At 37.3% G+C, this 22,423-nt stretch overlaps 1 protein-coding gene across 1 annotated transcript in view; it reads right to left on the bottom strand.

Moving 5' to 3' along the window:
- The window catches only part of BNIP3 (BCL2 interacting protein 3), a 123,140-nt gene extending 116,955 nt beyond the window's left edge, over positions 1 to 6,185 (bottom strand). The window contains exon 1 of the mRNA XM_076202977.1: positions 6,048 to 6,185. The gene's annotated coding sequence lies outside the window, so the exon portion shown is untranslated. The remainder of the gene's footprint in view (positions 1 to 6,047) is intronic.
- Between the last annotated feature and the right edge of the window lie 16,238 nt (positions 6,186 to 22,423).

Raw genomic sequence — 22,423 nt, 5'->3', positions numbered from 1 at the left:
GTTGGAAAACTCCTAGACCCTCATATGCCTTTACTTTTTTTTAGGAATGTCCCCTTTGGAGTTAGAGGTAACAGGATTCCTAGTCCTATCCCTGTCATTTTTTTGTTGCCTCATACAACTCAAGTGAGAAGACTTGGTGGCAGCAATCTTCTCCCCCACCACAGGGTTATGCAAAAAAAGGAAATGAATATTCAGAGAAATGGTACAGGACAGTAACAAGGGGTGGAGGAACAGCATAATGGAGGGACAGTCGCAGTATAATAAAAATGTCATCATTTCTCTTTGAACAGAGATTTCCTCTATCACAGACAAAATGATGTGTGGCTCTAGTCCACCTTTGTTAGGTCTTCTGTGCCTGAAGTAGAGGCAATGATGACAGAAGAGGTAGACAGTGATCGTGATGTATGTACAATGGTGGTGTGCATATACCTAATATACACTTAACTTCAAGTCTCTTGAAAATGGTACAGTTTTAAAATTTACACTAAAATGGTGTTACTATTATTAACTTGACACAGTACAATCAAAATTATTAAACTGTGATTAGTATTTCTTCCTGTTGACCAAAAAATGTGCTTGCTATTGACCTCACTGTTTATTTTCTTGTTGGGTTTCACACTTATGTCTTTGATATGTACAGCAAGTCCTCGTTATACGGTACATATGCGTTCCTGAAAACCTTACCGCAAATTGAAATTACATATACCGAACCCATTATAACATGTAATAATAGGATATGGCAGACATACCTTCTCCCTGCTCTTTCCTCTTCAAAACACGAGCGGATACCATATCTCTGAATTTTTCTTACCATAAATAGAATCAAGGGTAGTAATTACCAAATACTGTAACTGTGAATTTACCGGATAAAGAATTACCGTTTAAGGAGAACTCACTGTATTTACTTGATTGTGGTATACAGGAAAGGAGCAATGCTCACTAGATCCTGTCTCGTACTCTTCAATTCACTATACCTAGCCTGAAGCTCATGTCCAATTACAACTCTATATCCTTAATTTCCACTTATCATAGATTTGAACTCATGTAGTGTTCAGAAAGGGCTATGGATTGAAAATTATATGTACCTAAAAAATTAAGCCTAGGACCCTTATCCAATGGAAGAAGTTGGCCACTCAACATTACAATTGGATATTTCTTTGATTCTGGGGTGAGCAATCTCATGATGATTTCTGAGGGAAGACTACCATTCTGTTTTGTCTTAACCAAAGTTCTAGTTTGTTCAAGTATGTTTGGGAGTATTTAATGGCTACTTTGCAAGCTCTGCTATGCTGAGCTATTATTGTTGTGCCATCTGCAAAAATGAGAGCTTTGGAGTGGGGAGGTCACTTGAGTATAAGTTAAATGGTGCAGGCAAAAATACCACTCCTTGGGGGACTCAACTGCCCAATCTTTTGGTTGTTTTGGTACACTTTGCCCTCTCTGACAACTAAGAAGTTTTTTAGCCATTTTTTGTTATTGATGTGGATGTCATACATACATATACCAAGGCTTTTTCCCCCTTACTAGGGAGGTAACCAAAAAGGAAAAGGCATTAACTCATTCCCACCCGGTCCCTCCCTGAAGACACTCCACACCACTCCACCCTCCCTCCCATCTTAGCACCTCCTAGATGATGGGTCATCCCTGCACCCTGTCCACTGCCCTGGGTCAGAAGCAGTGTCGCAAGACATAGCACATCCACAGCAAGGTCATGGTATGCGTTAATTCATGAACGAGTGAGGTGTCAACGTGATTCACGAGTACTACTGGCATTCTTTGTATTTAGAGCATGAGCAAACTTAAAAACAAAATCTAAAATACTGTAGCCAATGTCAGTCTGTCATAGAAAATATTGCCCTAGAAGTAACTGATGCCATCGATTTTGATGACAAGCAATTTAGTGCAATAGATTTCTCTCTCCCAACCCTATTTTGCAGATAATGGCCCATTGTTTGGGGAAAAAATCATAAGTACTGTACAGTACTTCAATGTCAGAGGGCATAGTTCAAATATGAAATACCCACATTAATAGGTAATTCTTTATCACTATACAAAAGCCAGAGACATTTGTATAACCAATCCTTCTGACTAGAATACCACAATTACTGGAATCAGAACAAACTAAACAAGTTAAATCCAAGGTCACAGTTACAAACTATGGAAGAAGATAAAGATGAAAAAAGAAGAAAAGATATAAATAAATAAAAAACATGCCACCACTAAACCTCATACCATCACATAAAACACATGATTTCAGGGCTCCACAACCAATCAAGAGATGTGCGACATTCTTAACTCATCACTACTACAAGTACCTAAATATACATACATCATTATTAAGTGGCATTAATATGTTTGAAAAATTATGTATTAGTTAAGGAAATTATATATTGATAGATTAGTACAATACATGGGTAGATTAGAACTGGACATGTGCTTTCCCTGACTGTCAGTAAAACAATGTTCCAGAAAGCCAGAATAGCTAAACATCTGCCCATTGCAATTTAAACAAAAGAAATACAATAGTCTGTTACAGACCTGATAAACATCAAATATCTGAACTCCATTCATAAAAAAAAAGGAATGAAGAAATAAAGTAATATTGAAAAAATATATATACTTCAAGTATTTATGAGGCTTTGTTCACAAACATGAGTATTGAGCATTGTAAGATAATGTGTCCCGTGTCTTCTAAGTGAATCCATCAAAGGCAATTTGTGTTTGGTGCCAAACAAAGTTCCTCAAAAACTGAGAAAAAGCCGGTTTACATTATCTGAAATGGCAGTCACCAAAATTTTCAGGTAACCCCCACCCTCAGCTTTCACATTACTGCCCAAGAACTCCTCCCACAGACACACTAACACTCTCCCTAGTATTAGGTCTACTGTAATTCAAAACAACTAATCAAACACTAAAAAGGCATATGTATTTTGAGAATAAAACCCATCCTGGTGCACCCTTTTATTTTACTGTTTTTGCACATGATGAAATTGGAGATTAGAAGACGGGACCCAGTGAGTGCTACTCCCTTCCTGTATAATACAATTAGGCAAATACACACTTACAGTATACTGTCAATTACAGAACCACCATAACTAACCATCATTAAATCTTATAATGGATACAAATATGCAATGTAAGCTTCTCACCAGCAGTCATATTATCGGCACCCACTCTGACCCTACATACCTGCACATATCATCTATAAACAGCTTTATATCTCTCAATTAAACTTCATTATTTCCCTGGCTTAATGGAACAACAAATACTTGCAAAACCATCAACAATGAATTTCATGTTTCAAGATTTTACTTAGCCTTATAAATATAAAAAAATCTAACCCAACTCATCACCACTTTCCAGTAAGTACTAGAACGTTTGAGAATTGTGCCTCAAGACTATCTAATATGCTCCCTGCAAATTTAAAAGACACTACAGAAACTGAAGTTAAAAAAAAAAAAAGTTATTCACATTTGAGAGATGGTATGATATAGAACTGAAAACAGTGATTAATATAAACTGTGACAAGATTGTGAATTTTGACCAAAATATAAAAAAACAGTAAAAGAATCTTTGACATGAGCTATTAACCAGCCACACTTAAACTTCGCAACAAAATTTAAATTCATCTCTATAATTCTACTTTCTGTGGATGGCATGCTTCTAAAATTACTGTACAGTGTAAAATCATGACAATATTAAAAAATTCCCTAAAAACCAAGCAAGACTATCTCACTGTGAATGTGCACAATGGAAGTTGAAACAAAATGATACCCATGCTGACAAGAATGGCACAGTTCTGGGATCAGCAATCACTGTCTGCTTATAGTGAAAAAAAAAGAAAAAAAAAATGATGGATATTTGGATTGCTATATTTTGCCCACTGCTGCATCCTCAGCTGTCATTGTCTGCTCAGTGTGAAAATCCCAAAAAACTGACAGACATTTGGATTACAGTGAGTCCTCCTTATACGGTAATTTTCTGGTAAATTCACAGTTACAGTATTTGGTAATTACTACCCTCGATTCTATTTACAGTAAGAAAAATTCACAGATATGGTATCCGCTAGATTATTTTGAAGAGGAAAGAGCAGGGAGAAGGTACATCTGCCATATCCTATTATTATATGTTATAATGGGTTCAGTATACGGTAATTTCAATTTGCGGTAAGGTTTTCAGGAATGCATATGTACCATATAACGAGGACTTACTGTACCAGATTTTGCCCAGTGCATCCTAAATCCATAAAATTGTGGTACATTATATGGATGGTCTAGCGCATTAAGTTCTGATACCACCTTGTCATTCTTTACAATCCCCTACGATTTTTCCAACACCCTCACCAGCTGTGGCACAACTCACTGTAGGAACGACTGATCATAAACAAACTATGTAAAGTATCAGCCTCCCTAAAACTACGAAATATACCAAAAAGTTAAATCACATAAACTGAATGTGGATAATTTACTATAATCACTTACATCTGCCACTATCTACATCATACAACTTATTATCACTGGAGATTAAGCTCCACTCAAAAATAGAATGCTGATTGCTTGTAACTTCTACTTTCATTCTTTATCTCTGGTTAACCACCTCTATAACTGAAAAAAGCGAATGTCTCTTCTAGTACCACATGCAACCAGCATCATGCATCCATCTGGAATTCCTTACCTAATGTGTCACTAATATGGCATAATTTAAAACAGCTCTTACTCTCCATTTTGATGAACTTCTTTATGATTCTTATTAATACTGTACTTCCCATTCCATTGCAGAATACCATTTACTATTCTCACTAGCTGCTATGATGCACTTTCCAGTCTTTACACATTAATCCTTCCTATTTCTAATCTTATTTCCTGTAGCTGGGGCATCAGCGGTATGTGGCTTCGGCAGAACCCTCCTGAACAGCCTGGGAAGCCCACCAGATGTAAGATAACCAGGTAAGATGCCAAACGTATTTGCCATATCACACCTGGTTAAATTCCTGCTCCCCATGGCAGGTATCATAAGGCAGAGGGGCACACATTATTGCTGCACCAGTCCAAATGTTCATAAATACAAACAAGTGAAAAGTCCATAAAAAAAAAGCAGGAAGGTGCACCATATGCAGTATAATGACACTTGAATGATGTTACTAAGGATGCCAGGATTACTTTCTGCCATTTGTATAATAATAGTTATTGTAATTACACACAGCAGTAATAATGACATCCACAACTGTCATATTTCAGTATCATAAAAACAAACACAACAGGTATAACACCAGATGCTTGGCTGATACACATCTCAGAATTAAAACTACAGAAGAATTCAATTACTTCTATATATCTAACCAAAGACTGGCATTCATTCAAGCTTGCAGTGTCAAACTTAAAATCATTACCTCTCAAAGTATATATGTGAAAAAATGGAGATGTCAAACACTGCTGCGACAACTAACCCAGTTTAAAATGTAATACTGAACTGTCAGCCAGAGAACACAATCCATGTTAGCATTCAAGTTCTAGCTTAATTAGAAAATAAATAACAGAATGGCCCATTACAAAAGTAACGCCACTGCTGAATGAGTGAATGACAGAAAAATACAATAGTAAAGCTTGCAATACCTACGACATACCTCATGAACGCTATCCACATCATAGGAAACCAATAAGGCAATTACTTGAGTAAATATAATCCTGTCAGATAAACATAAAGTAATAATGTTGGATATTTTCGAGATTCGGTTTTCTTCGCAAGGGCTCAGTCAATACCTGGTGCGTGGATTTACGCATTACATCTAGTGAACTCTTCACAGAGTAAACTTGAATGTGCATATAAACATTGGTCAATAACACTGCTCCGTTTAAGCCTGTGTTATGCAAAACTAGTTGTTTGTTTACGACAACAAAGAAAAATACAAAAAACATACAATTACAATACCACCATCAAAATTGCGCGCTTTCCTTCGGAGACGTCACAAGCTCCATTCGCTGAATACCACTATTTCTTTTAACTCGCACGATTTAATACCTGTCAAATTATTTAGGCAATAAACTCACCTCCTAGGGCGTCCTCACAGCGTGATTTACCCGGGGCTGACATCCTTCTTTTATGATAGATCACCTGTTATGCGCTCTTGGTAAGCTATCGCACTCAACAACATCGAACTAGTGGCACCCAATATGCTCGTGTGAGCTTTGTTTTGGTAGAAACGTCAAAGGCTGTGACGTCATATGGTACGACATACAGTTTGTATTTTTTATTATTAGTCTAGCGTTACACTTAAACATAAGTAACTTCCAAGATATTCTAAAAAATACAATTATATCTGCGCAGTTGGTTGATTTTCATGTTTGTACTAAATCTGCTCGGCTTCAACTTCGATTCTAATGGTTACATAAGTCCACTTCCTGCTCAAACGAGAACCGTTATACTTGAGTATTTTTTTCAAAGATGTAAACACTAAAAAACGAACATGAAATAAGAATGTGATGCAATGCCAATGTTTTTAATGTGCAATTGCTGTTTATGAGGTTTTGAATTTATAATATAGATGTTATCAGCTTTGGATCGTATGGGCTCGTCAGTACGTGGAATCACACAAAAGATTGTGTCAGCATTGACCAGTCTTGTTTGTCTTACAGGGATGGTATAGATTCTTTAGGTATATCGTGCTTCGAAATTTTAAATTTTGATATATTTTCTAATGGAAATCTGCCTCCAGTAACTGAATTTGTTAGTCACCAATCACGCAAAATTCACATTTGGCGCGCATAGCCTGTATGGCGTATGCCACTACCAGTGTACACATCCGCACCTACACCAGGAAGCGCCCAGCTACGTCACTTTACCCAAAATACTCGGTCAGCCAATAAAGACCAAACCTTATAGGATAATTAGACAGCATATAGATACGACCTCTAGTTGAATAATAGCTTTATATAATATTCTATCTACTCGTACATTTGGTCTCAGCAGGTCATTTCTGAATATACGCAACAGCTTTGGTTCATCAACATGATTTAATTACACCCTTTTCAGAATATCAGTTTGTAGTTTTCCAGTGTTTTTTTTCGTTTTTGTTTTTGTTTTCTTTCACCTCTTATTTTTTTTCACACCCGTTAAATAATTTTCTTTTCGAAATGCTATGTATTGGTAGGCTACACCAAACGCAATAAGTAAAATCTCAGGAAGTTTTTTTCTCTCTCTTGTCTTAGTGTATTCTTTTCAATCAGTTTATTTAAAAAAAAATCACAAAGAATTTTGTCTATGTGACTCAGTTTTGTATTCCTTTAATATTGAATTTGACGCCTATGATCACACCGATACATATATACATACACACACACACACACACACACACACACACACATATATATATATATATATATATATATATATATATATATATATATATATATATATATCAAAGGCTCTTTTCCCCCTTACACGGGAGGTAGCCAAAGACAAAGGCATAGACACCATTCCCACCCATTCCATCCCATACATATTCCACTCCCTTCTACCCTCTTCCCTCCCTCTTATCTTGGCATCTCCTGGATGACGGGTCTTCCCTGCATCTTGTCCACTGCCCTGGGTCAGAAGCAGTGTCGCAAGAGCACATCCACAGCAAGGCCGCTTCTTTAATTCGGCGACTCCCTCTCTATCCCCTCATGTTGAGAAGGAGAAGACAGGAAGAAATCCCTTCGGGCTGCATCAATTTATTTCTCATACATACTCCCCCACCCCCCATCCCCCACCCACTCCCCCTCATGCATCACAGCATCATCCACAAACCACTTTAGAGTTTATATGGGGCGCCCCAACGGACCAGAGCCACACATCATTTTGTTTGTGATAGAAGAAGACTATTCATAGTGAAATGATGACACGTTTATTATACTGCGACTGTCCCTCCGTTATACTGTCTCGCAGCCCCTTGTTACTGTCCTGTACAATTTCTCTGCATATTCATTTCCTTTTTTCGCCTACCCTGTGGTGGGGGAAGGGAATGCTGCCACCAAGTCTTCCCACTTGAGTCGCACGAAGCGAAAAAAAAAAGGGAGAGGGATAGGACTAGGAATCCTGCTATCTGTAGTCCCACAGGGTACATCCCTAAAAAAGTAGACTAAAAAGTAAAGGCGTATATATATATATATATATATATATACATATATATATTATATATTTATATTTATATTTGTTTGTATATATATATATACATATATAAATACATATACATACACACACACACACACACACACATATATATATATATGTATATATATATATATATATATATATATATATATATATACAGGTTGACATTCAAAAATCCGGCAACCATAAATCCGGAACCTTCAGAAATCCGGGACAGATTTCGGGAGCGCATTTTGATTTTCATATTTCCCGCGTTGGTGCGCCACTGTTTTCTGGAGCTGCCGCTTACGCCAGAATCAGATGTTGGTTCATGCTTCCACCTGCTATACTCGTTGCATTGAGAAATGGCCGTTAGGGCGGAGCACTGGGAGTCCCCCTGTGTTGCCACATATAATTATTTTATAATTTTATTTTATTCTATAATTTTATTTTATATTTTTATAATGTTGCCACATATAATTATATTATATTTTTTTGTCACACACCACCACTGAGGTAAAAATCAAAGCAATGTTTTCTATACAAAGGTTTCGTTTCCTCGAGTCAGACATGGCATATGAGCAAGAGAGAGCGACGTTGCCGCTACATCTATTCTCTGGCCCCGCCCCCCTCACACGGCATTCAGTGTGAGCCGTGCGGGCCGTGTTATCTGTGGAGATGTGGCAACACCGGGAAATCTCCTAACCCCTCCTTAGCGGTCACTTCTCGTTGCGCTGACTATAACAAGTAATCCTGCTTATTTTTCTCATTATTCTCCTCATTATAGCATTTATTTGTTGTTGTATAGCCCCAATATGGAATCAACAAAGAAGAAAGGTGACATAAAACGCGTTATCGATCGCAGAGAAAGTGGAAATAAAAAAAAAAAATAAAAAATTGGTACCAATGTGTCTGTGCGAACCATTTGTGAAACGACATTATGTGTAAAAAGCCCATCTGCTATTTAGCTTCTTTCCTAAGAAGTACAGTACGGAGTATTTTATTTAGTTTAATTAAAATTCTTCGGAGGATCAGTTTTATATGTTTTATTAAAATTGAATTAAAATTCTATATAACTATCTTTACTGTATTTTATTTAGTTCGTGAATAATAAAATTTCCTTTGCTTTTCACTTAGTGTTTATTTTTCCCATAAGGACTGTACAGGTGGTAATTTTCTTTAAATATATACGGGGTACACCATACAAAATTATAAACTTAAAAAATCCGGCATTTTCAAAAATCCGGCAGTCCTCAGGTCAACCTGTATATATATATATATATATATATATATATATATATATATGTGTGTGTGTGTGTGTGTGTGTGTGTGTGTGTGCGCGCGCGCGCGCGCGTGTGTGTGGAGAGTAGGAGACACAGGCGTCTTAGTCTGAGTTTATTCCTGACTAGTTTCAGCTTTGAAAAAGCATACCTGCGAAACTAGTCAGGAATAAACTCAGACTAAGACTCCTGTGTTTCCTACTCCACTTACGTCAACCTGTCAGAATGTCTCTCTCTCTCTCTCTCTCTCTCTCTCTATATATATATATATATATATATATATATATATATATATATATATATATACTGTATATATATGTATATATATATATATATATATATATATATATATATATATATATATATATATTATATTAGAAATTCAATAGCATAGGGTTCTTTTGCTGAGACCAAGTCCACTCTTGCTGGTGTATCTTCGCCCCTGTATCCTATTATTTCTTTGACCCAGTGGGTTATTACGTTGTCTATAGGTAAAATTAATGGTGTATTACCCCGTGATTCACCACTTCTGCTTGTTTCCCGTCTATCCTAGTTCACCTCTGAACGATAAAAGTCTCACATGTGTGTTATCTCTTCTTTATCATCTGTCATTGCTGAGTCCTTTCATTTTTTCCTGTTGATCAGCTGAGTTCACCTTTGATATATATCTCTTACCGCAATCTCTCTTCTCATATACCTCTATTTTTATTGTTCTCATATTGATCACTTTAACCTTAACTTCTTCATCACTATTTTCATCACACTTCCCATTTTCTTTCATCTCTTCCTTCCCCTTAAATTGTAGTTCCATTCTTCCACTCGAACATCAAAATTTCCATTAAACTTTATGATTGACACTCAATTAACTTATGTACTGTACTCACTGAAGCCATGATGCTGGCCATCATTACTCCAGTTTACAATAAGTATGAAAGAATCCTCCGTATCCATTAAGTCACAACTCTGTCCTTTGCAAAAATTTGGCCAAAGTCTTAAGAACAATGAAGTGGAGAGAAACCAGCACTGGGTATCTGTTTTGCTGTGGACGCACTGTGCCTCGCTTCACTGCCTCTGACCTGAGCGGTGTGGACACAAGGGCTCCGACAAGGGGAGGGGCAGGGGGGGGGGCAATGCCTCGGGGCGGCACGTTTTTTTGGGGGGCGGCACTTTTGGTGAAAAGAAGATATAGCAAATTCCCCCTAGTGTACTCTTAATGCACGATTTATTTATCATGAGTTGTATATATGAATGATGTGTGTATAAACTTTGTTATGTGGATGAATGTTACATGTGAATCGTGCTAGTGACCATCAGATGTGGAAGGTGGTGGTAGTGGTGGTGGTGTGTGTGTGTGGGGGGGGGCACTTATCCATGTCGGGGCCCTGGTGGACACAGATGCCCTTTCATTCACGAGGACTTGTCATAGACTTTATTTTCCACGATTACCTCTAGGCATACACACTATACTATCTAGATTAGGGATGGGCCACATTTTTCAGCGTACTTGGAGAACCCCTCTCAAATATCAAAGAAATTGGAAGAGGTATAATCAAAGAATATTTTAAGTAGGTTTTGTAACTCATGTTAGAGTGAATAAATGTGATTTTTAAGTGATTTTACTTAATGGCCGTTTTTTATGTGAAATTCTCTCGTACAAAAAGACAGTTTAATGACTCAATTTTTAACATCAGAAAAAACACGGCAATTCTTAATTTCATAAATTTTTAATAGAAACCTAAATTTGTGGCAAATATGCTGAGTATCAGGTTTTACATTTTGTTTATTCGTCTATTTTTATTTAACATTTTCAATGCGACCACAGAAAACGATATATTCACTTCGGATAACTAAATCTTTTTGTGCTGTGAAATTTGTATTTTATTTATAAGTTTGAACCCTCATGTAGAACGTGGATGTAATGGTGCGGCACGTTGTGGCATCGTACAATTGTTATGCATTACACTTACGTATTGTTCAGTTAGGAGATACATATTTTCCCCCATTGTATAATTAATATTGTAATTGTGTTATTATGTTTGGGATGTTGTTAGTCCTTATATTGTCATTGTATTGTTTATTTACAATTCTTGTACAGTCTGTAGGGAGGACCAAGCGCCAACTCAAGGCTTGGCTTCTAGTTTTAACTCCGCCTCCGTAATGTACTTACGCATTCATATATTGTTGTCCTTTATCACATTGTGATTAATATAATTACTTACAGTGATTCATATACATTTATTTAGCCACCCTATAACATGGATTTTGTTTACCGATGATTTTATTATTTACGAAACAGCTGTCAACCAGCATCATGTATCCATCTGAAATTATTTACCTGATCTGTCACTAATATGGCATCATTAAAACAGCTCTTATTCTCCATTTTGATTAACTTTATGATTCTTGTTAATACTTCCCATTCCATTGCGGAATATAATTTCAATTATTATTTTCTCTAGCTACTATGATTAGGTTGGCCAGACTTTGTTTAACTGACTGAGCCAAATAGTTTGGCAATCAAAGTGGGGATACAACTAGCCTAGGTTTTGTTTGTGTTGTAACTTAGTAAGAAATACAGGTATTTGTTTTTGTCGGTTTCATTAGAAGTGAAAAATACTATTCACTTTCAGTTTTATATATATATATATATATATATATATATATATATATATATATATATATATATATATATATATATATATATATATTATAATAATCGATATGCAGTGTCCTCCTTTTTGGAAATGGCCACCCTAACTATGATGCACTTTCTAGTCCAAGGGTTCCCCTCCCCCCTTTTACCAGGGAGGTAGCCAAGTCGAAAGGTATATACCCATTACCCCATCCATTTCATTCCCATCCACCCCTGCCCCCTCATCTTCGGTCCTCCTGGATGATGGGTCATCCCTGTATCCCGCCCGCTGCCTTGGATCAAGATCAATGTAGCAGGACACAGTACATTCACAGCAAGGCCGCTTCATTTACTCGGCGATCTCCCGCCCTCTCCTCCCCTTAATGCATAAAAAGAGAAGATTTGTAGACATCCTTTCGGGCTGCGTCAAAATGTTCACACATAACCACTCCTTAACCAACAACCATCCCCTACTCCTCCCTTTCTTGCATCACGCAGCCATTCTTCACTCGCCCTGATCTCCTGCCTTCTTCCTTCTTTGCTCAACAGACATCAGCCTCTTGCTCAATGCCCCTTTCACCCCATCCATCCATCTCATCGACCATAAGAACATAAGAATGAAGGAGACTGCAAGAGACCATAAGGACTACACTAGGCAGCTCCATATCCATCACCATTCCCTCAAGTTCACCACCCCACCTCTGTCTTCTACATCTCTTTTATTAATCTTTCATCATCCATTTTTTCTGTGTCAAAGCCATCCCAGTACTCATACGAAAACATGAAAGAGTATATAGAATTGAGGTAAAGGAGTCGCGTCACGCCTAGTCACTTGGCGGAAGACGTAACAAATAAGACAAAACTAGAGTTGTCATGAACTTTTACCAAAATGGTCGTGTGCAGGCCTTCAAAGTTATCGTTTTTATGATATATATATATATATATGTGTGTGTGTGTGTGTGTATTCACCTCGGATCTGCTGCAGCCTCTTTTCGAGACAGCCAGACACCACCCTACGGCAGTGAGCTCAGAGCTCATTATTAGCAGATCTCTGGGTAGGTCTGAGACCACTCACACTCCACACACCGGGGATGCAAGGTCACAACTCCTTGACTAACGTCCCGTACCTACTCGCTGCTAGGTGAACAGGGGCTACACGTGAAAGGAGACAAACCCAACTTGTCTCCGCCCGGCCGGGGAATGTGTGTGTGTGTGTGTATACACAATTTACCAAATCATATTCTGTTGAATTGAAATACAAATGTCTGCAAAGAAGCTGGCGGTTTATTTAATTATTTTCTTGGGTGAACCTGGGTTTCGTGTGCCGAAGACAAGTCATTAGCGTGCCATATTTAGCACGCGTGCCAATGGTTGCCCACTCCTGGTATGGATCTTGTAACACTATGCATGCTCACTCATTGTTTTATTTTTCTCGTTATCTTTACATCATCTGCAAGCATGCTAGTGTAACTTGCCGTGCCTTCTGCCACATAATTTACTTATACCAAGAATATGACAGGTGCCCAAACTGATCCATGTAGGACTCCGCTAGTCATATCTCTATCCTGATCTCTCGCCTCTCACTAATGTTCTCATGTCTTTCAGGGTATACTTTGGCCATTTCAGGAACCGACCTCTAAATCCTTCAGTTCCAATTTCAAGGAAAGTCGATTGTGAGATACATTGTCAAAGTCTTCTCTAGATCCAAGTATCCGAAGTCTAACCCGCTCTTGCACCACAACCGTTCTTGAGGAAAGTTCATCAGGTTTGTTACACATAATCTTCCAGTTCTAAAACCGAATTGAATGATATATTATTGATTATTGGTTATTGATGAAATGTTGTTTAATACATCATACTACTCAAAATATAATTATCCTCGTGATACTGTCCATGTGTCATTTACATTTCCCCCCCGTGACTTGGCTATTCTGCTGGTTAGTGACACTGACCAGTAGTTGAAGGGTTTCTCTTTACCTTCAAATAAAATAGCGTCACATCAGTATTATATTATAGTGTGTATGCTCTGACTTGCACAATTACATATATATATATATATATATATATATATATGTATATATATATATATATACATACATACACACACACACTTACGTCGGACAGACGGCGAGGATTGACGTCCTGAAAAAAAGTTAAATTATCGTGAATCTCAACGCAAAAGAAGTACCTATTGTATTTGCAGGGAAGGGGATTGCTCGTGGTGTAGGGGGAAAATGAGGAAAAAGGAGAAGGGGAGGGATTACTGAGGGAAATGGAAGGAAATGAGGAAGGAGAGGACTTGGTCCAGGCAGGCAGACGCCATGTAAACAAACGCGGACCGGATCAATTTAGTGACGATGAGGGGTCTAACAAAAACGTAAAGATTAGAAACATAGATATGAGCAGCACAATAGAAGGTGAGGATAATAATTTCCATGGATTTAATGAGGGGGGGGGGCGGATACCAACCTCCCCCGACTGGCAAGACTAGAACAAAAACTTGAACAAATGACCGAACATTGGGAGAGTAGGTTCGGTAGAATGTTAGAAATTGCGCAAAGGGTTGAAAGATTGGAAGAACTAGAGAAGGCGAACAAAAAATTAACTAAGGAAATAGAAGAACTAGAAAGACAGTTAAAAGAAGTAAAAGAGGAGAATGAAGAATTAAAGGGGAATAATAAAGAAAACAAGGAGGCCATAGCTAAAGAAGCTAAGGGTTGGAAGACAACCCAAGAAAACAGTAAAGTTGCATTTACTGACATAATTAAACAGCAAATGAAAGAACAAACTGAAGACTCAGTTATTAAAGTGATGAGACAAAAGGAGAATATAGTAAGGGACTTAGCAGATAAAAAGAAATGTATAATTATATTAGGAATGGAGGAGAAACACAACCCAGATAGAACCACAAGAATCAATGAGGAAAATGAAAAAGTAAGCAGATTACTAAAATTAGTTCAGGAAGATGAACCTGAAATCATGAAACAAATTGAAGAGAAGTTTAGACTCGGAAAGTATGGTACAGATAAGACCAGACCAATTAAGATTAAATTCAGGTCACAAACGACGGCAGAGAATATCTTATCAAAAACAGGGAAACTAGCAGCAAGTGAACAATATAAAAAGTATGGATAAAAAGGGAAATGAATAAGGAGGAAAGAGAGGAGGAAAAAATGAAAAGACAACAAGCTAAGGAAAAAAAAAAGAGAACAGAACAGAGTCAGAAAAAGAGAAATTCTATTGGAGAGTAGTGAATATGAAAGTAAGGAAATTCGAAATACTAGAGAAAAACAAAAGGGAAACAGAGAATACAATGGAAGTGGCAGAAAACTAAGAGTGTCTTACACAAACATAGATGGATTAATTACAGGATTGAAAGAGCTGAATGAAATTATCTGAAGGAAAAAGAACCGGACATATGGGAATTGTAGAAACGAAATTAAAAGGTCCACTACCACCCAACAGTGTAGGGCATGACGCATATAATTATTGGATTAGGAACAGAGAGACAAAGCAAGGGGGTAGAGTTATGTTCTGACTAAGAAGGATATAAACGTGAAGTGTGTCACATATGGAAAGAATACAGTAGAGATTATTATGATCGAAGTGGAAGACAGAGATAAGAAGAGCAGAAAGTTTGTGATAAATTATGTGCCTCCAAAAACAGCCTCGTGGGAAGAGAGTGAACATAAAAGTATGTTAGAGGACACAAAGATAACATTAAATAAGATAATGGAAGATGGAGGAAAAATGGTTATGATGGGCGACTTTAATTGCAAAGAAGTCTGCTGGGAAGAGATGACAGTAAAGGGTGGAGACGGCTCATGGGGAAATGTTCTACTCGAGATGATTATTGACCATACAATGACGCAGTGGATACAGGAGAACACTAGGTATAGAAATGAAGAAGAACCATCGAGACTAGACCTAATAATCACATCTGAACCTAGAATAGTAGAAAAGATTGAATATAAAACACCAATAAGTAAAAGTGACCATATACTGATTGAACTGGAACTAAATGAGGAAAAATACACGAAAAAAATGAACAATATAGAAAAGGAAGAATGATGTATGAAAAAACAAACTTTGATAAAATAAGAGAATTCTTTCAAAAAGAAAACTGGGAAGGAATATACAAAGAAGAAACAACAGTGGAAGAGAAATGGAATATTTTGACAAAAATTTATAAAAAAAATGAGTGGAAAAGTATGTCCCAAGAGAAAAACAAGAAAAAGAATATGGAAAGTGCTGGTACAACAAAAGTTGTAGGGAGTTAAAAGACAAAAGAAATAAAGCTTGGACAAAATGGAAGAAAGACAAAAGACCTGAAAAATGGAAAATATATACCGGTTATAGAAATTAATATGTATAAGCGTGCAGAGAGGAAAAGAGAAAATATGAAAAAGATGTCATAGAAAAATGTAAAGATCAACCAAAACTATTTTACAGATTTGTAAACAGCAAACTGAAAAACAAACAACATTTGGAGAAATTAAGACAAGGAGGAGTTGAATACACAGAGGAAATTGAAATGGCGGAAATTATGAACAAGCATTTTAAATCAGTGTTTACAAGGGAGAACATACAACCTGAAGAGATCGAATGGAAAGAGAAAGTCCCCCCTATGGAAGAAATAGAAGTAACAAAGAATGAAATATTGAAACACTTGAGTAATCTTGATGTCAGAAAATCGCATGGACCAGATGAAATAGCAAACTGGATTTTTGAAAGAATGCAGGGATGAACTGGCAGACAAAATACATAGCATACTAAACAGTTCCTTGAAAGAAGGAAAAGTTCCAGAAGATTGGAAAAAAGCAAATATAGTACCTATATATAAAGGAGGAAATAAAGAAGACCCTAACAACTATAGACCAGTCTCTCTAACAAGTACAATAGCAAAAAAATTGAAAGAATTGTCAAAAGTAGATGGGTAAAATATTAAAAAAAGAAGAAAAAAGAAAAAAACGTGCTAAATCCAAGGCAATTTGGATTCGGACAAGGACGATCATGCGTCACTAATTTAATATGTTTCTATTCAAGGCTAATAGATATAATACAAGAAAGAGATGGATGGGCTGATTGTGCAATTCTAGACCTAAAAAAGCTTTTGACAAAGTACCACATAAGAAGTTGCTTAAGAAATTAGAAACTGAAGGAGGAATACAGGGCAAAGTGCTTAAATGGATGGAAAACTTTTTGCAAGAAAGAAAAATGAGAGTAGTGATAAGAGACAAACACTCAAAATGGGATGAAGTAATAAGCGGTGTTCCACAAAGAACAGTTCTGGCCCCAATAATGTTTGCTATATACATTAATGATACGGATGACGGAATTGAAAGTTATATGAAAGTTAGATGATGCAAGACTGTTAAAAAAAAGTGAACACGGAAGAAGATTGTGAGTCACTACAGAGTGATCTAAATAAAGTACAGGAATGGAATAGGAAGTGGGAGATGGAGTTCAACACTAAAAAGTGTAGTATAATGGAATTTGGAAAAAGCAAAAACAGAATAACAGGATCATATAAATTGGGAGAAGGAATAAAAAAGTAGAAAATGAGAAGGACCTGGGAGTCATTGTTATGAATATGTCACCTGAGAAACATATAAATAAGATTTTTGGAGAAACTTATAACTTAATAAGAACAATCAAAGTGGCATTTACATACCTGGATGAAGAAATGGTGAAGAAAATTCTAATCACTTTGATAAGACCAAGACTGGAATATGCAGCAACGATATGGTTACCAAGTACAAAAAAATGTATAAAAAAAACTTGAAAGAATACAAAGAGCAATTACAAAATTGGCACCAACACTCAAAACTATCATATGAAGAGAGACTAGCAAAACTTGAACTACAGACACTAGAGCAAAGAAGTGAGGAGATTTGATAGCTATTTACAGAATCATGAAAGGCATAGAAATTATTGATAGAGAGAATCTGATAAAATGGGATAGAAATACAAGAGGACACGGAAAGAAAATCAAGAAAGACAGTTATAGAAGAGATGTGAAAAAGAACAGCTTTCCTCACAGAGTAATAGACAGTTGGAACTAGTTAGATGAGAAAGTGGTGTGTGCAAAAACAATACATAAATTTAAAAATAGTTTAGATAAAATGAGATATGAAGACGGGACACCACGAGCATAGCTCCCCTTCCCGTAAAATACAACTTGGTAAATACACGCACACACACATATATATATATATATATATATATATATATATATATATATATTCTTTATGACGTGCGTTTCTTTGCAGACGTGAGCGTAGCTACATGGATGAAAATAGCCAAAGAAGACAACGTACGACCTTCACGATATTTCTTGCCAAGTCACTGGGTCCGTGGACCCCGTCCCTATACGTCAGTTATTCATTTATTTTTTAACAGAGACCGGGTTATGAAACTTAAAACTGTTCGATGAGACATTTATGTTTTTTCACATCTAGTTTTACTTTTAGGAACTTGTACATGGCCCAAAATGGTAATTGGTAACTGGAGATCCTTTTCATCACTTAGTAATCCCGAAGTTGGAAGTGCTAGCATTTTAATTGAGCTTGTTTACACCTACAGTTGTCATGTCTTACTTATACATTTCCCATTTGCCTATTTTTCATTTACTCATCTGTTCATTTACCTATGTATTCATTTGAACATTACCTACAACATATTTTAGTTTGCCCGAGGGTCGTTGACGCATGACTCGTGGGGCCGGATTTGGCCTTGGCCTGTGGACCGTCAGTAGAGCAAGCAGCCTTCCCATCCGTAGCAACAAAGCCCATAGCCAAGAAAGTCATAGAGCTGCAGGGCTTCTGGTACCATGGTGCAGGCTAAGATGCACGATAACTGCCATTCTTTGTTCGTTGTGTGAGGATCGATCTTTGTGACTTGTGTCGTTGACACACAATGACACCGTGGTGTACCCAGTAGGGTGTTCTTGCATACGGCCCGAGGAAATAACGATCATTAACACGGGAGACATTACTGCAATGACGTTGAAAGTGCTGGATAATTAAAAAAAACAAAAGGTCAATTGTAGAAGTCCCCCCACTCACTGATAACCGTAGAACCTCTACCAACATAGGTTAGGCTAGGTTAGATTTGGTTTGGTTAGTTTAGGTGTTACGAGCCATAATCATCTGTAGAATGTTAAGCCGGGTCCTCACTTGTTGCATTTCCACGTAATGTATCATCTTTGCGTACCTTTCAGTGATACGATACGGTGCAACAGGGTATTGTACTCATTTGTTGCGTATCCGCCTGCTGTATACGGATACGCAACAAGTGGGTACAATACCCTGTTGCACCGTATCGTATCACTAGGTGGTACGCAAGGATGATACGATACGTGGAAATGCAACAAGTGTGGACCCGGCTTTAGGTTATGAATCACGAGCCATAATCAACTGTAGAATCCACCCCAGCAACACTCAATTGTACAATTTCTACCCTGAAAGCGTATGTGAGCTGGAGGGTGGTGGTGGAGGGGGATTCTATAATTGATCCGAAATAAATATAGTAGAGGTAGAAAGCTATATTTAGTATCCATGTTCTCGGCAAAACAGTATGCATAATCACTTACATAAAATTTTCATGTATTTTTCTTGGGTCTTATTTTTTCCGAGACTGGCCAGGCAACATATTCGTACCTATGTAGTCGGACTCAAGGTCTAAATTTACAGGTCAGACCGTTTGAATTCTTCTGCGCAGCTTCTGACGTCATTAGGCTGAGTCCATTTTCTCTTTGTGAAACACTGAAGAAAACTGTGAAACGCCAAGGAAGACAGGAACTATAATATTTTATATATATATTATATATCATATATATTATATATTCATATATATAGACAGGAACTATAATATTTTATATATATATTTTATATAATATTTGTCAGAATATAACTAATTGCGTGGAGCGGTGCGAGCGAAAGCAACGTCTTTTCCAAACGACGCACCAGCTTCAACTGACAGCTATAGGACCCGCCAACCCCACTTTGAACAGCCAGGGGCCGTATACACAAAACTTGTTAGCACTAACAAATAGCTGTTAAGGGTAACAAATTCCTGTTAAGGCTAACATTTAGCTGTTAAGCACTAACAGTGATACAGAAAACTTGTTAGGGCCTTAAAAGTACTGTTAAGATAAAAGTGCTGAGGAGGACTATTAAGCTCTTAACAAGTTCCTGTTAGTAGAGAAGATGGCGGAGCAACAACAACTAAAAAGATGACTGCGAGTTTATCGACAGCGACGGGACATATTTAACGAGTACAATGACGACGAACTCATCAAACGCTTCAGAATGAACCGTGCTGGTATAATAAAAATGGCTGATTTAGTGAGGAACAAACTTCAATCCCGAACAGAACGGAATCGACCACTGAGTCCTGAGACGAAGGTGGCAATTACCCTATGATATTTAGCCACAGGTAAAATGCAGCAGTGACGAATTTGGGACCTCGCAAGCATCAATCAGCCGTGTCATTACTCAAACAATTGATGCACTATCAGAACCAGATACTGTAACTCAGTTTGTAAAATTCCTATTGACTCGCCAAGAAGTGCAAGTAAAACAAGCAGAGTTCATGGAAAACTGTAGGTTTCCCGGTGTTGTGGGTACCATAGATGGCACAAACATTAGAATTGGGGCTCCAAGTGTCGATGAACATTTATATGTAAACAGAAAACAATACCATAGCATCAACGTGCTTTGTCATGCCTCCCTCTTATCCTTGTGGTTTAAACTTGGCTTGAATCGCCCATTTATTATTATTTTTTCTCCATAATCACGTTGATCAAGAGGAGTGTTTCCTCTTGTGACCAGTTTGGCTTCCTTTTCTTTTTCTGTGTTTCTTCTGCCATGTCTATGTCCTCTGAAATTATTGTTGAGTCTTCTGTCGGAAGATTTGTCTGTGGCACGGCCGCCTGTACAATGCGCCTTCGTCCAAAAATATCTGTCGTTGGTTAATAAGTACTTCTAAAAACCCATACATACGATATCTATGTGCTATCATGATACTTTATTAATAAATTCTGAACAACTGCATTAATAACACTGTTTTATGTGTGCAATTTTTGATAATACGTCCATTTACATGTTCATAAGCTGCTAAGTTCAGCGCTGTTTAGCGGTACTTGACAAACAACTGTTTGCTAGCTAACAGTTGTTAGTTAAGCATTGGTGTATAACTTTTAGTGGTTTTCTGTTAGCTAGCAGAGATTGTTAAGGCTAACAAAAAAGTTTTGTGTATACGGCCCCAGGTGACGTTCACGGGCCCGCTGCGCCAACTCCCTCGAAATTCGGTCGGAAGTGGTTAGACCTTATATTCTTAGTCGGACTATGAGGCGTATTTCGAGAACTTATGAAAATATTACCATAGCCTCAACCCACTAATTTCAAGGACCTAAAATGTGATGCTCAGTCATTAAAATGGTTGCGTGTCTGACATGCATTTTCACTAATATCAGTAGTCCGACCGATATTTTTACATTCCCGGTTGTATACTATTAAGATGGATGACCCGAATATGGAAAAACCAAGAGTGAGGCTTGAAGATCCGTTCCTCTGTGTCACTACGTATTCTAAGTTACACATTTGTCTTTTTTCGACAATGCCAAATATTTCGGTGGTATTAGTATGGATTAACGGGTTCCTACATGGACTTCGGATCCACTGCACTAACCTTTGTTTGACACAATAAAAATAAAATAGATAAATATGTAAATAAATAAATACACAAATAAATAAAACAGATTACTGAATATCGCTGTTCGTAATCCACTGAACATGGGTATACCATAACCGAATCTGGAAAATTGTAGATTTTTTTTAACTATACAAATATACAAGCTAATTTGTGTTTTTCTTTCTCCCGTTATTAAATATGAAAATAAGAATGAGTAATTTAAGTATAAAGGCTTCATTGCGACACAATACAGCAGTCATACTCCTATTTTTGAAAACCTTCAGTTAATATTTGAAGTATTATTCCTACTGTATCTTGATAAACTTTATAAAATCCTCCCAGAGACATATATATATTTACTGGTGGCCTATTAGGCGATTAGTAAGTAAAAATACGTTGAGTAAAAAATAAACATTACCTAACAATTGCTGAACAAGTTCGGCACTACGTATACGTTAGTGTTATGACAAGTTTTAACGTCACAAACTCACCCCTATCGGAAGGCTAGGACGGAGCCCCTCACAGAGGGCTTCATAGCGTGGAATTTAATGAACCATACCCTCGGCCCAACTACCCGGGACAGGAGTCGAACAATCTTCCCATCGACCCTCAATATGTAAAGGTGCTTTCCCTAAAGGATTCACGCACGTTCAGAACAACTGGCCGATGTCACTCACACAATAGTCCT

Source organism: Oratosquilla oratoria, chromosome 19, assembly GCF_046742065.1.
Source record: "Oratosquilla oratoria isolate Oo_2021 chromosome 19, ASM4674206v1, whole genome shotgun sequence".
NCBI classification, from domain to species: domain Eukaryota; kingdom Metazoa; phylum Arthropoda; class Malacostraca; order Stomatopoda; family Squillidae; genus Oratosquilla; species Oratosquilla oratoria.
Note: the sequence above shows the minus strand (reverse complement) of the source record. Positions and strands in the feature narration are given on the sequence as shown.